General features: G+C 37.5%; 1 long non-coding RNA gene across 4 annotated transcripts; it reads left to right on the top strand.

The window, feature by feature from the left end:
* The first annotated feature begins 501 nt into the window (after nucleotides 1-501).
* LOC113275704 lies at nucleotides 502-6,238 on the top strand. 4 transcript variants are annotated; one of them, XR_003323735.1, is made up of 8 exons: nucleotides 502-809; nucleotides 917-1,032; nucleotides 1,651-1,736; nucleotides 2,723-2,800; nucleotides 4,127-4,263; nucleotides 4,469-4,555; nucleotides 4,765-4,958; nucleotides 5,511-6,238. It is a non-coding gene; the product is annotated as an uncharacterized LOC113275704 (long non-coding RNA). The 4 variants fall into 4 exon arrangements; XR_003323733.1 differs by adding an exon at nucleotides 3,746-4,015 and having other exon boundaries at nucleotides 4,127-4,555; XR_003323732.1 differs by having other exon boundaries at nucleotides 4,127-4,555.
* The last annotated feature ends 2,055 nt before the right edge of the window (nucleotides 6,239-8,293 follow it).

Below are 8,293 nucleotides of genomic sequence, written 5' to 3'. Positions count from 1 at the left end.
TCCAACTCGTTAGACTCGGTGGTTCCATGCGGCCGGTTTATAACATTTTTCCAAAAATGCAGCTTACGAGATACGATCAAAGCACCTTAAGCTCCCCCACAAAGCGCCTAAACCACCGGACCAACCATATGTTGGTGATATTATCACAAGGTACTTAATATATATGCATTTAAACTACAAACCATGATAACCCGCCTGTAAATTCTATATTTTTATTTTTTTATACCTGTTAAATTTCTTAAGCCGACTTCATATTTTAAAAACGAATTATACACGTACGTATGCCGTTCCGAACTACTGACGAACAACGAATCATTGACCGGATTTTTGACCGAACCCGATCTACCTGAATCCGTTTAATTCCCGTATATATGTCATCCCGAACTTCCCCGTACCCCGAATTGCTAACTAGACTCTCCACATCTCCCAAGGGACTGGGCCTACCTGGACCACAAATAGTAAAAAGAAAACTGTGAGAGGCGGTTTTAGGCTGGTGTTTTCTCCCGCTCTGTAGAGAACCATTGTCTTTTTTCCGGCACCTGATTATACGAAGAAAAAACTTGTCAATCAAGAACACCATTCATATATGGTTCATTTGTTTGATTCTCTTCGTTCGATGATTTTTGAGTTCGAAGTGGATTCTATTCGGAAAACTTTCAAAAACTTGTTTTAGCCGATTCCTTATTAAATTTTCAATCAATCTTTAGATCGGAACTCTGTATTCCTTTCCATTCTCAATAATTTGAGCTAAATTTTTTGATTTTTTTCTTCTTCTAGGGTTCGTGTTTCTCATTTCTTCACATCACTTGGTAGTTTCTCCCTGTTTCTCTTTTTATAAAATTGAATTTTTCTAGTACCCATTCCTCAATTCCTTCAGTCTCTTTATAAACTTGTTTTATTTTTTCAATTTTTGCAGTGGGTAATGAAGAAAGATTCTGTTTAGCTCCTCCTTCTGAGGAGAAGAAGACTCAAACTCCAGATCACAGTATTGAAAATTCAGTAATCCAACTCTTTCTCCTCACCATCTTCAAGGTTTAATCTCTACACTCTATTACTTGTTGTTTTGATTCTCTGATAAAACTTGTCTTTTTGTTGCCCCATGATGATAAACCTCAAGTTTGATTTCCCTAAATGATTCAATTCAACAGTAGCGTGTATTCAAAATGATATTCAATAGGGCAATTTGATTTCTTTAGACTTACCAGTTTTTTCTCGCAGTCAGTGTGTATAAACGAGATTATGCTCTTATGACACCAGAAAGTCATGTATTTAGTCCACTCCCTTAATGTGTCTGGAAGCACCTACAAATTACTGGTAATGTTTTTTTGTTTAGCTGTTAGTTTCAGTGGATATACCTTTAGGGTCTGGCAACAGTATCTAGGTAAGGGCATTATGGTGATCACTTCTTCACTTCACTTGGTAGTTTCTTCCGATGTTGTTTCATCTTCACTATGTATCTGTGTAAGGAAAATTATGGTGATCACTCCTGCGAGTAGTTTGCGTGTTTCTGTGATAGTCTCTCTCTTGGTTCATAGTTCTTACTACTCAGTAGATTTAAAGATCCTTGTGGTGTTATAGTTATGTATGTATAATGTGTTATTTCTGCAATACATATATATGATCCTAATGTAACTATTGTTTGCAATTCAGGTTGATTCATATTGCACATCTACCTGCTGATTTGAGCACTCTGTGACATCTGATGCACAAGCTATTCTTGCTGTGTTTGAACAAAGGTTGGCCACTTTCTATTATCATATGAGCCTGACTTAGCGACTCATCTAACATGCTTCGGATTTTGTTTCATCTTCACTATGCTTCTGACGTTGTTTCACCTTCACTATAACAATTACTTGCACTGTTTAGTCGCTAGGTTTACACTTTTCCCATAAAGCATATTTATAAATTACTTAGCCTTATCCTAATTTGTTAGACTCAGACCAAGGCTTGAAGCTTATGGATATTAACCTTCACTTTGTACTTCTTGCGAGGTACTATTCTTCATGACCATTGCTGGGTGAGGCCTGAGGACTCGACATTGACTATCTAAGCCAAGTGTCTGAGTGCCATTTCTGCTCATTACGGTTGGAGTGGCTACTGTGTTAGCTTCTGCAACAATCGTCCCTAATTGCTAGCAAGCCTTTAGCTTGGTTTTCGTTGTTCTTATACCAACATGCATATATGTAGTTTCATTGTTTGACCCTAATGAAGCTCCACATGTGAAGCTAAGTTTACTGCTTAATGTAGTTCACGATAATAAGTATACAGTTATCTGGATATCGAGTACCATTCTAATGTATTTCGATTACTAGTTAGTCTTCCATGTGTGATATTCCAGCCTCTTTCAGAATCTCTCATTTTTGTGGATGTCCAATGAAATGCTTGCTTTTCATTTCGTTCTTTTTTTTTCTTGCCATGAGTTGTTGTATATTGCTTTGCTTTATCAGATCTTGTTAGAGTTCTTAGGGTATAACTAACATGTATTAGTATCCGTGATTGCTGCTTGTTTTAGAAAGAACTTGCTTATGGGGATAGTTGCCTGAAATGTGGTTCTTCTTCCTTCGAAATTTCCCTTTTATTTGATAGATGTGTACAGATCCATCAGTTTACTGCAGTTGCAAATCCAACCTGTTGAAAACACTGAGTTGCTGTCAATGAACTATATATTGTGGCTTCTGTGGGTAAAATCTGAAGTGCTAGTAGTTTTTGTCTTGTCTGACAGGGGCACAGAAGGAAGACACGATTATTTGATATGTTGTCTTTCGTACATAGTACAATATGGAATATCTTATTTGGGAAGGTAAGCACACTGTTTCATCAACTTAAAAGTTCTGCTATATGAAAAGATTTGTTTGTTAGGAATTAGCGTTCAAGAGGAATGGCTCTCAACTGCCAAGGCTTTTTATTTGCTTCTTTTGGCTTGGTTATCAGTCTTTTCGTCCATTTTAGTTTCCTGTTGGAGCAAAGTCCTTAATATAGGCTAAGATTCAGGATGACCTGGCTCAGACATAGTTCTGTGAGGCCTTTGAGAATTTGGGTTTCGTATATGGATAGTGTGTTATTGACTTTGGTAATTTTTAAAGGTATCAGTTACGCTTATCAGTTACTTACTTTCCAAGAACATCACCTAGGTTTAGTAGTCAAGATATCTGTATACTAAAATTAGGCTAAAAAATGTGAGAAAGTTACTGCAAGAGTGAACAGTCTAAATGTCAGGATTAAGCTTCAGGTCTCATTCTCAGATACACGACATACGTAACACGACTTTATCTGAGTTTAAACCTCACAAAAAATCGCACAAAACTCCAAAGTTGATAGACCTGTATCACCATAATTTGAAGCTAATCCGGAAGTCTTGGCATCTGTTGTCTAGTGTGCACACCAAACTAAACATACTTAGTTACTACTGTTTGCTTGTTACAGCCTTCACCTTTTCTCTTTAAACTTCGACACTTTAAGTTGTATATAAGGTTTTCCTGTAAAGAGTAAAACCCCTCTAAAAAACGCCTCAAGACTCATATTTTGGCCTATTTTAAGATCAAAAGTGCACGCCTGAAACTAAAATGTTGATGCACCAAAAGCCGAGCATCGAGGATATTTATTCACACACTGGCTACATATAAACTGCATCATGTGAGTTTAAGGTGATACCTGGTTTTATTTCTTATCTGTGCAGTACTTAACATTCTGTTAATGCGTTATACTTTAAATAATGTGAAGACTGAAGAGAACCTCTTCATCTCAGGAATGCGATTTAGACCTTACAGCAGAAACCATTCATCACTCTGTGACTGCCAAATATGTTAAGTTTAGCCACTGTGTCGGGTAATCTAGATATGGTACATCTTGAAATTCCGACCCCAGCTGGGAAATTGAAAGTTGCTGCTCATGTACTTGGTGCTATAAACGCCATGTGTGCGTCTCTCAGCCACACTTGCTAAGCCGTCATTAGGCAAATAAACGACCTCGCCGATTCAATACGTGGATTGATAGATACTCCTCTGATGAATTTGGAGTATGCTGATTTTTAGATATTGATTCTTGTGACTTTTCACATTCAATCACTTTCACTAAATTAGTTGTGATGTGATAACTGGCTTATTAAACTCCTGGCTTTTCCGTTCAGGCCCAACTCTGCAAACTGAGGAATTTGCTTAATTGGCTAAGCAACTCTTTGATGGATGAAGAGCTTAAAGTCCTGATGGAGGTTTATCACCAAGCTACGAAGCTTGTAGTAGAGTTTTTTTTTGTTCTCCCCTGTCTGTGCGTACTAGCTTATCCCTGTATCAGTCATGCATAATCGTGACTGTCTCCTGCTATTTTCTGTTTTCGACTTTACATGCACCACTGTGGATTCTTTACGATGTTTACATTGTCAAGTGCCAAAGAGAAGTCAATAGTTGGGCTGCCTCCTCGTCCTGATAGAAGGCTTCGTCCAGGGAATTCACATCTTCAGTGTCACGTGCAGTTTTGAGAAAAACATGGGATGCTATCGCTGTCTTTGATAAGAGGGAGTTCGAAGAATGGTTACTTGGAGTTCTGGCCATTCCGATTGGTAAGAAATCTTTATCACTTAAAATGTATACCATGGTGTGCCTGTTTAGGTTCTTACTGGAACAAAGTAAACATTAGCCTTCTATACTGTTTGTGCTTTGTTGGTGCTGCTGTGCAATTTGAGTATGGCGGTCTTCGCAAAATATTTTAGCAGCTCTTGGTTATCAGGGAAAATCGAGTTTCAAGAATAATGAAAACTTATCGATGCAGATCGTTGGGAAAACAGGTATCCTGAAGGGTCTAAGACTCTAAGCTTATCGATGCAGATCGTTGGGAAAAAGCTGCGCCTCTGTTATGGTTGTGTGAAATTTTTTTTGAAAAGGTTTTTAGAAACAAAGCACTGAATGCATCAGTCCATGTAATATCATGCTGGTGTGAGGATCTAATGAGGTCAGCACTTCCAGGTTGGTACTGATCTCCTGTAAAGTCTTAAATACTCTGGTTTCTTCTATGCTTTAGTATTGGTTTTTTATATGCATTAAGTTTGCTAAATCTCTGCTCCCATCCTTCTATGACTAAGTTTGCCATCTTATATATCCATGTTAAACTACTGAACATGAATAGTACTGTACACGACAAACGTTCTGAGTACTGCACTTTGGGTATCTTTGCTACATAGGTTCATATCCTATTCTGTTATATTTCTTTGCTTTAGGTAGTGTTCTGACCTTTCTCCCCATTAGCATGTCTTCCAGAAATTGGAATTTTACTTCTTTTTTTTTTTTTTTTTGATGTTACAAATCTATTTTAGTGAGATCATATTGTCGTTTTTCAAATTTATGGTCGTGAAAAAAGGTACCAAATATAGGATATGGTGCTTTTTGTATTTCTGTTTTGAACCTTTTGCCTTTATAAGTTCTGATATTCTATTTTCGTGTTAAGGTCTTCACTTCTGAATTTGTCTATATAAGTATCTTTTGAGCTAAAATATGTGTGATGTTGAATTGGTGAATCAGACGATGTCTGTCTGCCGCAGGCCGCAGCAAAATTTTTACATATTTCAATGGTGCAATTCAGAAGTATGAAAGGGAACATAGCAAGCCGCATGGGACTGTTTACATCTGTTACTCAGTACAAGACTTGCTATGCCTTCTTAAAGCTGTTACTGGCCTCGTTTTTGGTACAGACCAATGCATAAGGGACGTGGGAGGTTGGTTTGGTGTTAAATTTGTTCCTTTGTTTGAGGGTACGATGGCGAAACAGAGGGAATTCTTAGAAAGTGACTATTAGTCAGATTGTGAGTTGAAGGGTCCATCTGGTACTCTTTACGCGGTTTCAAATTGGCTCGCTAAAATGCACTCATCCAGGGTTGTGATTTAGTCCTTGGTGAATGCTAATCTATATCTGCGGGTCTCTCTCTCTTGGAACAAGAAGTTTGGGATGTCCTACATAGTGATTGGTGGTATGCACAGATAGTCATGGTGGTTTAATGACCAGGACCTTGAATGATATATCAGGCAATAAAATGTCAAGGGTGTGGAGAAGAAGTTGAAGAAGCAGAAGGTTATCAATGTTTTTGTTCTAAATTTTTTGTGTTCTCTGCAAAATGATGGTAATAGTTGTTCAGTAGCAGCAGTAGTAAAATTGAATGAATATTACTATTCATGCATTAGTCATGCGGATTTTACATACTCTGTAAATTCTTCCTGTTATATATAGTGCCCATAGGCAAAACTTATTCTGATCCCTCTCCCCCTCTCAGATATTGGTTTTACATAATCATATGGTTTTCAATTTTTTGTTTTAACATGTTCTTTTATGAAAATAACTTTAAAGTTAAAATTGTGCTGGCATGCTGGAGAAGCAGAATGAAACCAGTCGTCCGTCTGTTACTCTACACACGGTTGGATTTATCATTCTGGGTTGTTATTTACTGTACTTTTTAAAAAAAATTTCAACTGATTTAATGAGTGAGAAACTTATACATCATGACTTTTTAGTTTCTGGAACTTGGAGTTTTACCAAGGACATTGAATGAACTTCCAGGTAGAAAATTTATCTGGCTGGTAGTGTTTTATTCATCCGTCTTCGGTAACTTTTATGTTGATTTTGGGAAAGGGAGATTCTTGCATGGGTATAAATTAATGACAAGTTTGCTTTTGCTAGCTAGAGTCGGCATTGCCTTCAAGATTACCGGTAATTACCAGATCAGGTTCATCAAGAAAAGCTAAAGAAGCTTCATCTACCATTGTCCCATTCCCACTAAATATCTTATCTGGTATCGTGATCGCATTTTCTCCGTCCGCTCTCAGGTTTCCTAATTTACATCTTCTAGGAGTATTTCTTACTCACGGGCGATGAGGTCTGCTCCCAAGGAGGATTCCTAATCGTAATAGGTTCTATTTCCGAAAGGAATGGAGTTAACGGTGTGTATATATAAATAGTAGGGAGTGTATTGTTTTATTGGTCATAGTATTTTATTAGAGATTGTGCGAGTATTCTAGGAGAAGAAGGAGATTTGTGATCACGTCCATCACCAACACAGAGGGAAAAGAGCAATGGGGGATCTATCAACTTGGAACGAGTACGTGGCAAACGAGAAACTAAGAGAAAAAGATAATTTTTACATAAGTGAAGGCAAAAAATTTATTGATATTTTAGCAGGAGAGGGGTGGAAAACTTACGATCAGACGACAAAAGATAAGATTAATGGTGAGATACGGACTTTTGAGAGATCGATGAAGTTGGATTACGACAATCGCGAAGCTGTTGCCAAAGAGATACAACAGAAAGGTGGAGATCATAACATAGCTGTACTTATCTGCACCAGACCGGGCCTTTTTATGCCAACTCTGAATACGTTGCTATATTACATCAGGGCATCACAAGGTCAGATTAACAAGAGTGATTAGTAATGGCAACTGCAAGATGAAACTTAGCTTATATAAAGACAACTCTCTTTATTGATGTTTAGAAAATCTCTCAAAACTAAACACAAGCTCTAATCTTGCTCATATGATCAACCACAACTTTGGTGATCATATATATATAGAATTATGAATTCCTTTTCTTAGTCCTATTACCTTATTACATGTCTTTCCTTTTCTTAAAACTAGATGACTTCTAATTCCCTTAGGATTACATCAATTTCCTAATCTTGTCCTAACCAGCTTGTTAGTGACTTCTATGTTGAAGTTTAACCAACATTCTCCCCGTTAAGCTTCAACCTTACCCGTGACATATCTTGTACTCCAATCAATTGTCTCATTTCTTCAAACTTGATCCGAGCTAATGCCTTTGTCAATATATCTGCTTTCTGCTCAGTTCCTGGTATGTGTTCAACGTTAATGACCTCCTTCTCGATGCATTCTCGTATGAAATGATACCTTTTGTGAATGTGTTTCGTCTTCCCATGAAACACTGGATTTTTAGTGAGTGCAATTGCAGACTTATTATCAATCTTGATGAGAACTTTTTCAGGTTCTCTTCCTTTGATTTTACCCAACAGTTCTTGAAGCCATATTGATTGTTTAGCTGCTTCTGTTGCAGCCATAAACTCAGCTTCACAGCATGAGAGGGCTACAGTGTCTTGCTTCTGTGAACACCATGTAATAGGTGCTTCACCTAGATAAAATATATGACCAGTTGTACCTTTTCCATCATCTTGGTCAATATTATGACTGCTGTCACTATACCCAACAATTCCTTTTGATCCTCCTCGACCATACTTCAATCCATAGCTGATTGTTCCTCTTAGATATCTCAATATCTGCTTTATTACATCACCATGAGACTTGCG

The sequence above is a fragment of the Papaver somniferum genome, chromosome 4 (genome assembly GCF_003573695.1).
Source record: "Papaver somniferum cultivar HN1 chromosome 4, ASM357369v1, whole genome shotgun sequence".
Taxonomy (NCBI): Eukaryota; Viridiplantae; Streptophyta; class Magnoliopsida; order Ranunculales; family Papaveraceae; genus Papaver; species Papaver somniferum.
The sequence above is the reverse complement of the archived record's forward strand: the minus strand, read 5'-3'. Positions and strand labels throughout refer to the sequence as shown.